The sequence below is a fragment of the Vulpes lagopus genome, chromosome 15, assembly GCF_018345385.1.
Source record: "Vulpes lagopus strain Blue_001 chromosome 15, ASM1834538v1, whole genome shotgun sequence".
In the NCBI taxonomy this organism is placed as follows: Eukaryota; Metazoa; Chordata; class Mammalia; order Carnivora; family Canidae; genus Vulpes; species Vulpes lagopus.
This window is the reverse complement of record NC_054838.1, coordinates 10053104-10066015: the sequence shown is the minus strand read 5'-3', so window position 1 is coordinate 10066015 and position 12912 is coordinate 10053104. Positions and strand designations below refer to the sequence as shown.

Here is a 12912-nt window from a genome sequence, read left to right as displayed (position 1 = left end):
GGGACGGGGGGCGGGGGATGTACCTCCTGGGACCCCAGCCGGCCACTGTCCGGCCGGGCGTCCGCCAACCAGCGAAGTACTCTTGTTCCCGTGCCCTCTCCAGGGACCTCAGCAAGTCTGCTCCAGCCTGGCCGTGGTTCCCGGATTCCTGGTTTGGGCCCCAGGCCGCGGTGAGGTTAGTTTGCGGCTGGAAAACTTGAAAGGCACAGGCAAGATACGGAGTCCTGCACGCCGAGCTGCACTTAGCGGCGGCTCACGGTGGATCAGGTGCTGCGGAGCGTCTAATTAGCAGCCCGTCACGTGGACTGCGTGAAGCTCCTTCACTCGGGTGTCTCACGTAGTGCTCAGCGGTCAGGTAAGGAAGATGGCCCGATGACAGCCCCCGGCTAGGCGGAGACGGCTCCTGTCTGCGCCACAGAGGGTCTTCACAAGGCAATCTCCAGAATACCTGCCTCCCGACAAGTGACTGAGATTACGCTGGTAAAGGTTAGCCCTTAAATATCCGATTTAAGAATTACATAACCATGTCGAGCAGATAGGAAAATTCTCCCCATTTCACAGATGGTGACGCCGGGAGCAGGATTCAAACTCCAATTCTGACTCCACAATCTGTAGCATTCTCCAGTTTTTTGTATTTTTATTTTTATTTGTTTTGCATTTACCATTTTTATTTCGCTATGCAGAAACATACATTTACCCTGCTCTGTGTGATGCAGTTGACAGTGTAATGGAGAATATATCTTTTTGAAGCCTGAACACTGAATAGTTTAATTACAGTGGAAATTCTGTACAATTTAAGGCTTGGCTCTGAACTCGATTGTAAATATGGACCAGATTCGAAATAAAACTTTTTTTTTTCAAGTAAAACACTTTTTTTTAATTTTTCAAGTAAAAGAAGAAAAATCAACTTAACACAAGGAGAAAAGAAGAAAACAAAGCAACAGAAGCCCAACAGATTTTTCTGGAGTGACATTTCATAATATTGTAAGCTAACAAAAACAGGTTTCTTCCCCCCCAAACAATGACGATTTACATATTTAGGACTTGTTAGGGAACTCTTGGAAGCTTTCCATGTTGGACGCAGACCAAAGCAAACAAGGAAAAAAATCACATTAATATGTCCCTTAAACAGTGAGAGAAGGGGACACACTCCTTCCAAAGGCTTACAATCTAATGTGGTAGACTGACTTGGGCTGCAGTTCTCAGTAAAACAACAACCACAACAACAACGACAACTTTTTTTTTTTAAGTTGTGAGAAGACTAAGTAGAAACTTCCTTTCAACAAATAATGGGAAAGAAATCTTTTTTCTCTCTTCTCTCTTCCCCATTCCCCCCCCCGCCCCCTTTTTTTTTTTTTTTTTTTGGTAGAGTGGATGTGAAGTGGATGAAGCCCCTCTAATTACTCTAATAAACATGCCTACAACTCCCCGGAGATGAGACTGGGAGTTCTGAGTCTATGGAAGGAACTGCTCAAGGAAGCAACTGCACTCCTTGAGGTGGCTACTGACTCTTGTCCACCCACCTTTCCTACTCCAAGCTTTCCATCCCTTCCTCCCCTCCCCACCCCCACTTCCAGGCCAACTTTACACACCCTAGAAGAATGTCCCTTAGGAATCTGTTTAGTTCCACAGCATTGTTCTGCTTTATCTTCTCATCAAAGGAGGAATTTGTAGAATTGGCAGCTCTTACCCAAGATTAAAGGGGGAGGGGAAAACGATTTATCTCAGCTGGTTTCCTTGCTTCTGCTCCAGAACTGAGTGTGCCTTCAGAAAGAAGGAAGAGGCCTTGACAGAACACTGTGTCTTGAGGGAAGATTAACTATTTGACTTTTTTTCAATCTTTTTTGTATTTTTTCTTATGAGAAATATTCTTTCTCCGTCCCAGCAGCAGAGAGCCCTTGCTTGGGTGAATTTCTTGTTGTAATTCTAACTTCATTATTTTATTATGCCTCTAAATGGCCTATATTTAGTAGGCTCTGATTGACCAGAAGGGTTCCAATAAGAAGAGAAAGAAAGGGAGTTTGATAGTTTTCCAGATACTAAAAAACCAGCATTCACAAATTGCCTGGTGTCAAGAATCAGAGTACCCCTCCCTTAGCAGCTCATCTCTCTGGCAACGGGTGTATGAAGATGGATGTGTCAGCAATAGAAACACAAATTTCCAGGACAAACTGGTGCTGCTCTCATTTGGAACCAAAAGAGAACATAGCTGGCAGCCATTTCTCACTCTCCTACTAGCTTCAATATTAAGATTTGAAGGTAGAGAAAAGAATTGAGGAGGAGGCATTATATTTTTAAGTGTTCCAATCCTAACCTCCCACAGAGAACAGCACCACAAATATTCCCAAACTTCTAGTACCCAATGAGAATTGGGCAACCTTGTTTTACCACAGGTTAAAAAAGAGAGAATGATATTTAGAGCATTTGCTAAGGTCAGGCCCTCTTAGTGTTTTACAAGTCATTGAGTTCCTCTAACAACCTCAAACAGAAGTGCCATTATTCTATCCTCATTCTGTAGCTAAGAAATTGAAGAACAGAGAGGATAACGAATTTGCCCATAGTCGCACAGATACTAAATGGTATAACTGGGATCCAAACTCAGGTCTAACTAACCCATCCTTTATTACCTTCACACTGCTCCCCAAAAGCCCATGCAGAGTTTAACAGCAATAAAATAGCGACTAAAGGCCATTTATCAGTAAACCTAGTCTTCACTTTCCTTTTCCAATGCTGAATCCCCAACTCTGCTGGGTCCTATACCACACAATGTAAAACCTATAGTTTCTACTTCTTAGAGATGACTATCTAAGGCAGATAACACTGTCATAAATGACATTAAGAACATTAAATGTTTAAAAAAAAACATTAAATGTTTAATAGCCAAACTGTATAAAGAGTCTAAATGTCCATCAATTGATGAATGGACAAAGATGTGGTTGATAGATAGATAATGGAATACTACTCAGCCAACAAAACAACTGAAATCTTGCCATTTGCAAGGACATGGATAGAGCTAGAGTGTATAATGCTAAGTGAAATAAGTCAGAGAAAAAGACAAATACCATATGACTTTACTCACATGTGGAATTTAAAAAACAATATATGTTGGCAAATTGAATTTAAATTAAAAAAAAAGATGAATATACAGGATGGGGGGGTGGGGGAAAAGAGAGGAAAACAAATCATGAGACGCCTAACAACTGAGGGTTGATGGAAGGAGGTAGGTGGGGGATGGACTAGATGGGGGATGGGTATTAAGAAGGGCACTTGTGATGATGAGCACTGGGTGTTACATGTAAATGAGGAACCACTGAACTCTTCATCTGAAACCAATATTGAACTGTGTTTAACTAGAATTTAAATTTTTTAAAAAAACAAATGGGTAGATAATGAAAGGATGTGAAGTTTGTAGAAGGAATAGGAAATGTTTGCCTTGTGATTCAGCCAAAAAAAAAAAAAGTATTGAGGGATCCCTGGGTGGCGCAGCGGTTTGGCGCCTGCCTTTGGCCCAGGGCGCGATCCTGGAGACCCAGGATCGAATCCCACATCAGGCTCCCGGTGCATGGAGCCTGCTTCTCCCTCTGCCTGTGTCTCTGCCCCTCTCTCTCTCTCTTTCTGTATGACTATCATAAATAAAAAAATAAAAATAAAAAAATAAAAAATTAAAAAAAAAAAAAAGTATTGAGTCCCTGTTTTCAATATATCAGGCACTATTCTCTGTGCTAGGATATAGTAGAGAACAAGATGAGGTGTCCCTGCCCTCACAGAGCTTAGAGTCCAAATCCAACAGGGGAGACAAACATTAAACCCCTAATTAATTATTTATCTAAATTGTGGTAAGTGGTGTGAAGGAAAATCACAGGCTTCTTTGCTTTATAATGGAAGGCAGAAAGACCTTCCCTGGGAAGTGGCATTGAGCTGAGACCTAAAGGATGAATAGAAATGAGTGAGGATGCAGTAGAAAGCATCCAAGGCAGAGGGACAGTGTGTGCAAAGACACTGAAGGAGGAAGGAGCATAGTTCAGCTAAGGAACTGAGAGGCCAGTGTTGCTGTTGTACTGGGAATAAGAGGGAAGTGGCTTTAGATTTGGTAGTGAGGCAAGCAGATCATGCCATGTCTAGGAGACTATATTAAAAATTTACGTCTTTATCTTAAAAATGAGGAGAAGGGGTTTCAGTTCTCAAATGATCCAAGTTACATCTTAAAAAGATTTCTTAGGGTTGGATAGAGCATATATCTGAGCAAGGCTACAGAGGATTTAGACAGCCCAGTTTGAAGGTTATTGCAACAATCTAGGGAAGTGATGATGGTGGCTTGAACTTTGCGTAAGACAGTAAATATAAAGCTGAGCCAGGGCTTTTGTCCTTGGAGACAGTCAAGTAGAGGAGAGAGATTTAGAAGCAAGAATGATGTAGTGAGCATTATTAGAGATATATGTAAGTAATTTTGGAAGTTTGAAAGCTCGGGAAAGAAGAGGGGAGGATGGAAAGTAACTAGTTATCTATTGCTGCATATCAAGTTACCCCAAAACTCAGTAGCTTAAAGCAACAAAAATTAACTCACAGTTTCTTTGGTCAGGAATCCAGGTATGGCTTAGGTGATTCTTCCTCAAAGTTTCTGATCAAGTTACAGTCAAGCTATCAGCTGCCAGTCTCATTTAAAGGCTTGAATGAAGAGAGATCCACTTCCATTTTTACTTACGTAGTTATTAGAAGGTCTTAATCTCTTGAAACATAGGTCTTTTCACAGGGCTACCTCACAACATGGCAGCTGGCTTCTCCAACATGAATAACCAAGAAAGAGCAAGAGCGTACAAGATTGTGTGAGAGAAAACATCCTGAACAGAAGCCATGGTCTCTAACCTAATCTTCAAAGTGAGGTCCCATCACTTCTGCCATTCTCTATTCATTAGAAAAGAGTCAATAAGTCTTCATGAAGCGGGGAATATGCAAAAGTGAGGCATATACAAAGACTTGAATACTAGGAGGTGGGGGGTTACTGGGAGCCATCCTAGGAGCTGACTACTACAGCAGGTCTCCCAGAAGAGGTAACACTTGAAGTGGTTATATTGGAGTTTCCCAGGGGGCATCTCAGGAGAAAGGACATTAAAAAAAGGGTATGTGAAATATACTGCGGTATCTTTCTATAAATTTACTTCTATGATTGCTACCAATATGCTTGCATCTTTGTGGAAAAAAAGATATATAGGGATATTCATTGAAGTGTTATCATATTAGTTTGCTAGGGCTGCCGTAACAAAGTACCACAAACTGAGCAGCTTAAACAATAAATTTATTGTCTCACAGTACTGGAGGCTGGAAGTCTGAGATCAACATGTAGGCATAAGGGAAGTATCTGTTCTAGGCCCTCTCCTCAGCTTATAGGTGGCTGTTTTCTCCCTGTGTCTTCTTATCTTTCCTCTTAAAAATATCCTGTCCAATTTTACTCTTCTCACAAGGATGCCAGTCAGATTGTATTAAGTCCCACCCTATGGGATCCCTAGGTGTCTTAGCAGCTTAGCGCCTGCTTGCAGCCCAGGGCATGATCCTGGAGTCCCGGGATTGAGTCCCACATCAGGCTCCCTGCATGGAGCCTACTTCTCCCTCTGCCTGTGTCTCTGCCCTCTCTCTCTCTCTCTGTGTGTCTCTCTTGAATAAATAAAATCTTAAAAAAAAAAAAAGTCCCAACCTAAAGGACTTCATTTGAACTTGATCATAAGGAACCAATCTCTAAATAAGGTTGTATTAGGAGATATTAAGGGTTCGGATTTCAACATACGAATTTTGGAGAAGATAACACAATTCAACCCATGATAATTACATATCAGGAAAAGAGTAAAAGCAACCTAAATTTCCAACAATAGGGAATGGGTTAAATAGGCTATGGTATGTCATGAAATGGAAAGTGGAATACTATGCAGCAATTAAAAAGATGGACTAGGGATGCCTGGGTGTCTCAGCGGTTTAAGTTCTTATGTTATAAACTTGTTTTAAGGTTGTGGGGGGGTGTTTTAAGTTATCAGTCCTTCAAGGATTTTTCTAGTCCAGGATTTTCTAGCATACTCCTAATATTGGTTCAGTTGGGTTCAATAAATGTTAACTGAGATCAGCTGGAAGCCAAGCAGTATACAAGGGAAACATTGATGAATACAATATGACCCTGCCCTTGGAAAGCCTACTGTCTAGTAGGCCCAAAAGCAGAAAAGAAAAAACACACAAAAGGTACACAAATAGAAACTGTCAATACAAAAAAAAAAAAGAAAGAAAGAAAGAAAGAAACTGTCAATACATGGGGATCCCTGGGTGGCTCAGCGGTTTAGCGCCTGCCTTTGGCCCAGGGCGCGATCCTGGAGTCCCGGAATCGAGTCCCGCGTCGGGCTCCCAGCATGGAGCCTGCTTCTCCCTCCTCCTGTGTCTCTGCCTCTCTCTATATATGTGTCTATCATAAATAAATGAGTAAATCTTTAAAAAAAGAAAAAAGAAAAAAAGAAACTGTCAGTACACTGTGGTAAAAATTATGGTAAAATTGCACACTGGTGCCAAAGGCGGAGCATCCAGCCCCACCAGAGAAGAGGAAGTGCTCCGAAGAATGAGTAGGCATCATTAGGTAAGGGTATTAAATGATTCTTGGGGCTGAGGGAGAAGCATGAGCACTGGTACAGAGACCTCAAAATGGCTCAGGGTATTTGGGACTACATGGAATTTAAATATTTCCAATAAAGGCAACTGTTCAAGTCAGTGGCTGAAAGATTTTTATTTTTATTTTTTATTTATTTATTTTTTTGAAAGATTTTTTAAATCTGTAGAGCTTTATAAATTTTTCACATGGATATATTAACAGATTTTTTTTAACCCATTGTCCCATATGATGGGTCCTGATTTTTAATTATGGCTTTGCTTCCCACTATAACAAAACTCAGAACTGTCTATACTTGCTGGCTTTCTCACCACACGGGGCTTTAATCCCCTCCATATACTGAAATGTCTCTGATCAAATCACTGTTTTCCTGCTCCTTGCCAAATTCAGGTCAACTCTCATCCTTCTGGACCACTCAGCAAAAGTTTTTGATCCTAGTGATCACTCCTTCCTAGAAGCACTTTGTGCTTTAGACTTTCATGATGCCAGGTCCTCTTTGTTTTCCTTCAAACTTCCTGCCTGCTTCTCAGTCTCTTATCAGCTCCTTCTTTTTCATCAGATTTCCAAAGGTAGCAGTGCACCAGGACTTAGTCTACAAGTCTTTTTTTTTTCTTCACTTATACTAACGAGGTGATCTCAAGGAGCCCGATGCAGGACTCGATCCCGGGACCTCAGGATCACGTTCCTGGGCTGAGGGCAGACGCTAAACCGCTGAGCCACCCCAGCATCCCTAGGCCAATGATTCTTAAATTAATATATCCAGTCCCTGACTTCTCCCCTGAAGTAGATTTGTGTAGCCATCTACACGATATCTCCATTTGGATGTTGGATGGACAATTCAAAATTAAGATAAGCACAGATTAAGAACTCTCAATTATTACTCCACATCTGTTCCCCACTTCCCCATCCTCTCATCCATCTCCATAATTGGCACCATCAGCCCAGGTACGTAGGCCAAAAAGTTAAGAGTTATCCTTGATGCCTCTCATTTCCTCACATTTCAGTCAATGAGTTCTACTTGCTCTACCTCCAAAATATACCCTACTGCCTAAACTGACCCTCCTTGCTGTCTCACTGCTGCAATTTGTTGCAAGCTACTAGTCTTAGTGGGCCTTCTCTTATCCAGTCTTGCTCTGTTAAGTTTGTTCTCCAGGCAGTAATTGGAGTGATTTTAAATGGTAAATCAGGGCAGCCCGGGTGGCTCAGTGGTTTGGCGCCTGCGTTCGGCCCAGGGTGTGATCCTGGAATGCCAGGATCGAGTCCCACATCAGACTCCCTGCATGGAGCCTGCTTCTCCCTCCGCCTGTGTTTCTGCCTCTCTGTGTGTGTCTCTCATTCTTTAAAAACAAACAAAAAGATGTATTTATTTAAAAAAAAAAAAAAAGTAAATCAGATCACCTTACTCCTGACTAAAGCTGTAGTAGCTTCTCATTGAGAAGCTTACTGAGAATGAACCTTGCCTTGACTTACGAAGCCTTGCACTATCTGATCCCTGTTTACCTCTCCTGAGTGGCTCTGCACCTTGCTCACTATGTTTCAGCAATACTGGCCTTTCTATTCCTACATAGATAAGCACAGGTAAGTTCAGTCCTGCTCTAATGACTTTACACTAGCTATTCCCTTTGCCTGGAATGCTGTCCTTTGGGTTTGACTGGCTCCTTTGTGTCATTCAGATCTCTGCTTAAATGTTACCTGCTTAAGGGCAGCGTGCTGGTTCAATTGGTTAAGCATTCAGCACAGGTCACGATCTCAGGGTCAGCCCTGCATAGGGCCCTGTGCCCAGGGTGGAATCTGTTTGAGATTCTCTCTCTCTCCCTCAGCCGCTCCCCCTTCTTCTGCACACACTCTCCCTCTAAGATAAGTAAATAAAATATTTTAAAAAGGGGCTCAGTGGTTTAGTGTCTGCCTTTGGATCAGGTCGTGATCCCAGGGTCCTGGGACCAAGTCCTGCATCCCCTTCCCCACAGGGAGCATGCTTCTGCCTCTGCCTATGTCTCTGTCTCTCTTTGTATGTCTCTTATAAATAAATTTTTAAAAATCTTTTTTTAAAAAGTCACCTGCTTAGAGATAACTTCCCTGACTGTCCAATCTAAAATAGTCACCTGGTCCTCAGGTACATAACATCACTTTATTTTAATGCTCTGTGAAGCATCAATCACTTCCTGATACTTTTCTTTTTTTTTTTTTAGAAATTCCGTTTTTTAAAAGATATTATTTATTTATTCATGAGAGAGAGAGAGAGAGGCAGAGACACAGGCTGAGGGAGGAGCAGGCTCCATGCAGGGAGCCCGACGTGGGACTGGATCCTGGGTCTCCAGGATCATGCCCGGGCTGAAGGCGGCACTAAACTGCTGAGCCACCAGGGCTGCCCACTTCCTGATACTTTTAAAAATTTTATTTTAGTTCATTGTTTGTCTTCTACACTAGAAGGTAAGCTCCGTGACAGTGGAGACTGATTTGTTCACCACAAATTCCAATACATTTAGAGTAGTGCCTGGCACAGAGTAGGAATTTAATAATTATTGAATGGATGAATGAATCTACTTCTATTTATGTTTAATATCTCCCCCCTCCCAGTTAAAATGACAGTTAAGACCAACGTCTTAAAGGACCTAGAAGTGAATGTGAATTATGAAAGAAAATATCATTTAAATGAAAGTCTTACTTTATAAACCAAGGGAGGAGAGCATTTATACTGCCACTGAAGCTTTAAAAAAGATTCAGTTGAGAGTTACTATATAAAACATAAAATTAAGTTGGAAACTTTTCAAGGAAGAACTATCAACTGTTTCCTTCATGTGCTTCAAAAAGGATATCAATTTTGTGCATCATAAAAGTTATATGTGTAGGCAATGACTCACAAGAGGAATAGACAACCTACTCTTTTCTCTCCTCCTCTCTTCTCCCTATAAATATCATAAAGAAACAGCTATGACAGGCACTTGAGAGAGCAGCTAACATTTTCTGAGAGCTCACTGGGTGGTAGACTCTAAAAGTCTAATGGATTAGTGGATTAACTCATTTATTCTTCACAACAACCCTATGAAGAGGGAAAAATTCCATTTTACAGATTTGAGGCACAGAGAAGTTAAGTAACTTGCCTGGGTCATACTGTAAGTGGTAGAGCAGGGCAAGCTGACCCCAGTGCCCAAGCTCTTAATCATCTACCATGCTCTTCTAAGGGATGGCATTTCAATGTACATGAATGTCTGTCACCACTGTCATCCTCTTTAAGATTATGGAGGATGAAAAAAAAAAAGATTATGGAGGATGGCAAGGAAAAATACATGAGAGTATGGAGGGAAGTGTCAAACCAAATAATCCATAGGCTTTTCTTTTTTGAACCATGGATCCTTTGGCAGTCAGATGAAGTCTATAGACTCTTTTTTGGACTAATGTTTTTACTTGCAAAGCTAAAGTACAATTGGGAACCAAGTACTTTGAAATATAGTTCTCAAAATATTAAGTCAGCATATATAGTCAGCTATAATAATATACATGCTTCCTTATTAACGTACTAAGTAAGATCTAATACCAGGTCTAGTGACTACCATAATTTCATAGTATGAGAATAAATGATATTTCAAGATACTTTTAACTGCTATAGTGTGACATAGAAATATTTCTTGGGATATCTATTGGTGACAAAGTCACAGATACTATTAACTACTGTGACTTGTTGCCTACATTAGTAATGGAAGGAATTGATAAATTTCTGTTAAAGATTTATAAAAATAAAGATGTTATTTTTTCTTAAGTTTTCATTTAAATTCTAGTTAGTTAACATACAGTATAACATTAGTTTCAGGTGTATAATATAGTGATTCCATTCCATGTTTTCATACAACCCTGGGGGGGGGGGAGGCTCATCACAACAAGCACACTCCTTAATCTCAGTCACCTATTTAACCCATCCTCCCTACCTCCTCCTGCATACTCCCACCCCTGGAACCATCAGTTTGTTCTCTATATTTAAGAGTCTGTTTCTTGGTTTATCTCCCTCTTGTTTTTCCATTTGCTCATTTGTTTTGTTTCTTAAAGTTCACATATTAGTGAAATTATATGGTGTATGTCTTTCTCTGACTAACTTATTTTGCTTAGCATAATACTCTCTAGCTCCAATGTTTATACTAGCATTATCTACAATAGTAAAACTATGGAAACAGCCCAAATGTCCATCAACTGACAAATAGATAAAGAAGATGTGGCATATATATATATATATATATATATATATATATATATATATATAAACCTGCCTCTCCCAGTACTTGGTTCCCAAGTACTTTAGCTTTGCATGTAAAAACATTAGTCCAAATACATATGTATATATATATATATATATATATATATATATATAGGAATATTACTCAGCCAAAAAAGGAATGGAATCTTGCCATTTGTAATGACATGGATGAATCTAGCCAGTATTATGCTAAGGGATCATATTTTTAATTTTTTTTAAGATCTACTTATTTTATTTATTTATTTTTAAAGATTTCATTTATTTACTCATGAGAGACACAGAGAGAGAGGCAGGCTCCCTGCAGGGAGCCCAATGTGGGACTTGATCCCAGGACCCCAGAATCACACCCTGAGCCCAAGGCAGACGCTCAACCGCTGAGCCACCCAGGCGTCCCTTATTTATTTTAGAGACAGAGTGCATGAGTAGGGAGAGAGAGGGAGAATCTCCAGGAGACACCCAGCTAAGAGCCCAATGAGGGACTCAATCCTAGGACCCTGAGATCATGACCTGAGCTGAAAACAAGAGTTGGACGCTCAGCCAACTGAGCCACCCAGATGCCCCAGGGATCATAGTTTTTAAAGATAAAACTGGCCAGAGTCCCAGTTGGTAAGTAGATGCTACCCTCAAAGCATTTTGATAGCTAACACTCCAATTCCTAGAAGTTTTTCTCTAGAGCAAAGAGAAAAATTCCAGAAGAGCACAGTTTCAACAAAAACAGTCTGGATCCAGAAGGAACCAGACCAAAGGCCAGCACAGTTTCAGTAGGAACAGCCCATCTATGAAAGAATCAGACCAAAGGGTAGCATAGTTTAAATAGAAAGGGTCTGGCTCCAAATAAGAAGTGAAGAAAGCCAGCACAGTTCCAACAGCAACAGCCAGATTGGGTAAAGGAGTCAGAATAAATGCCAAATGAGTACTCTCAGGAAAAAAAGAAGAAAGAAAGAAGAAAAGAAAGAGAAAGAAAGAAAAAGAAAGAAAGAAAGAAAGAAAGAAAGAAAGAAAGAAAGAAAGAAAGAAAGAAGAAAGAAAGAGAAAGAAAGAAAGAAAGGCCTTAAAACAGATCCCAAATAAAACCTGGAGAGCTCAAATACAAAAAGAAAAAAAAAAAGCACAAAAAGAGTGGATCTTGAAAGCCAGAAGAGTTACCCTCAAACTCTAAGGTTGGTGAGAGAGCAGTGAGCCCAATTGCTTTGTGGGTACTGGCACCTATTTGCTCACTAGCTTCAGGGTTGTTGGGGGTCTTCTCTGAATCCCTTCTGATCACCATGTCATATCAAGCTTAAAAATAAAACAGTGTTATAAGTAAATTTTTTTTTTCAGGAATAGAGATTTGAAATCTAGATAAGCTACAGCAAAACCATTGGCATGACTGGAAAGGCAAAGAGAGGACTGCTCTTTCATAGAGGAAAGGGAAGGATCCCTGGGTGGTGCAGCGGTTTGGCGCCTGCCTTTGGCCCAGGGCGCGATCCTGGAGACCCGGGATCGAATCCCACGTCGGGCTCCTGGTGCATGGAGCCTGCTTCTCCTCTGCCTGTGTCTCTGCCTCTCTCTCTGTGTGACTATCATAAATAAGTTTAAAAAATTTAAAAAAAATGTTTCATAGAGGAAAGGGGGGAGTAGGGAGGGCTGTCATAAACAATAGGTCTGCTGGTGTAAAGTGGGAGTTTTAAGTATAGTGGCTTTTCATTGTCTGGGGTGTGACCATCTCTCATTGGCTGGGTTGTTCTGCTGGGCTGTTTTCTTCCTTCTGCTGGGGTAGTAAAGTAGTAATATTCATGTGCAAGGTGAGTCTCTTCCTGTTAAGTCTAAAACCACAGGCAGGTTCCCTTGGATTGGTCCCAAGGTTTGGACTCTTAAGGGCTCACTGGGGCTGCTGGTAGGGACTAGATGTGGTAGAAAGACAAGGCAGGAGGTGTGGTAATTAAACAAAATGCACATGAACCAGCCCTTCCTAGCCCATAGGCAGGTTTCCTAGGATGGTCCAGTGTATGAACACTCAGTGCTCTTCAGAGCCAAAGGTGGAGTCAGA

General features: G+C 41.0%; 1 protein-coding gene across 1 annotated transcript in view; it reads right to left on the bottom strand.

The window, feature by feature from the left end:
* PIK3C2A (phosphatidylinositol-4-phosphate 3-kinase catalytic subunit type 2 alpha) overlaps positions 1–198 on the bottom strand; it is a 115500-nt gene extending 115302 nt beyond the window's left edge. The window contains exon 1 of the mRNA XM_041729966.1: positions 24–198. The gene's annotated coding sequence lies outside the window, so the exon portion shown is untranslated. The remainder of the gene's footprint in view (positions 1–23) is intronic.
* Between the last annotated feature and the right edge of the window lie 12714 nt (positions 199–12912).